Consider the following 1,537-nt stretch of genomic DNA (forward strand, 5'->3'; position numbering starts at 1 on the left):
ACAAAAATCTTTTTTCAAAATTTTTCTTTTATTTTTCGTTTTTCCAAAAATGTTTTTCGAAAAAAATTAAAATAAAGATACAAAAAAATTAGAAAATCATAAAAATCAAAAATATTTTGTTTTTCTTGTTTGAGTATTGTGTTGATTTTTAAGTTTGGTGTCAATTGCATGCTTTTAAAATTTTTCTTGCATTTTTTTTCGAAAATCTCATGCATTCATAGTGTTCTTCATGATCTTCAAGTTGTTCTTGACAAGTCTTCTTGTTTGATCTTGATGATTTCTTGTTTTGTGTCTTTTCTTGTTTTTCATGTGCATTTTTTTTGTTCTTGATAAAGTCTTCTTGTTTGATCTTGATGTTTTCTTATTTTGTGTCTTTCCTTGTTTTTCTTGTGCACTTTTGCATTTATATTTTCCATGCATTAAAGATTTCTAAGTTTGGTGTCTTGCATGTTTTATTTGCATCAAAAATTTTTCAAAATAATGTTCTTGGTGTTCATCTTGACATTCATAGCATTCTTGCATGCATTCATTGTTTTGATCTAAAAATTTCATGCATTGAGTATTTTTGTTGTTTTTCTCTCTCATAATTCAAAATTCAAAAATCAAAAAAATATCTTTTCCTCATTTCCCTCAAAATTTTCGAAATTTTGGGTTGACTTGGTCAAAAAATTTTTAAAATTAGTTGTTTCTTACAAGTCAAGTCAAAATTTCAATTTTAAAAAAATCTTATCTTTTCAAAATCTTTTTCAAAAATCATATCTTTTTCATTTTTTTATAATTTTCGAAAATTTCAAAATTATTTTTCAAAATATTTTCAAAATCTTTTTCTTATCTTTATATCTAATTTTCGAAAATTAGCTAACAATTAATGTGATTGGTTCAAAAATTTGAAGTTTGTCACTTTCTTGTTAAGAAAGGCTCAATCTTTAAGTTCTAGAATCTTATCTTGTAGTTTCTTGTTAGTTAAGTAATTTTAAAAATTAAATCTTTTTCAAATTATCTTTTTCTTAAAAATCTTTTTATCTTTTATCTTATCTTTTTCAAAATTTTATCTTTTTCAAAATTTGATTTCAAAATATCTTATATAACTTCTTATCTTCTTATCTTTTTCAAAATTTAATTTCAAATATTTTTCAATCAACTAACTAACTCTTTGTTTGTTTCTTATCTTTTTCAAAACCACCTAACTACCTATTCCTCTCTAATTTTTGAAAATTCTCCCTCTCTTTTTCAAAAATTCTTTTTGTTTTAAATTTTAATTTTAAACATATTTTATTCGAAATTACTAACTTCTTTTTCAAAAATTATTTTCGAAATCTTCTTTCTCTTTTCTTATTCTATGTAATTATTTAATTACTAACACCTCTCTTCATCTAAGAATCCGAATTCTTCTTCATCCTTCTACCCCCTTTCTTTTTCTACTAACATAAGGGAATCTCTATACTGTGACATAGAGGATTCCTCTTTCTTTTCTTGTTTTCTTCTCTTTCTTATGAGCAGGAACAAGGATAAAGGCACTCTTGTTGAAGCTGATCCA

This window comes from Arachis duranensis, chromosome 10 (assembly GCF_000817695.3).
Source record: "Arachis duranensis cultivar V14167 chromosome 10, aradu.V14167.gnm2.J7QH, whole genome shotgun sequence".
In the NCBI taxonomy this organism is placed as follows: Eukaryota; Viridiplantae; Streptophyta; class Magnoliopsida; order Fabales; family Fabaceae; genus Arachis; species Arachis duranensis.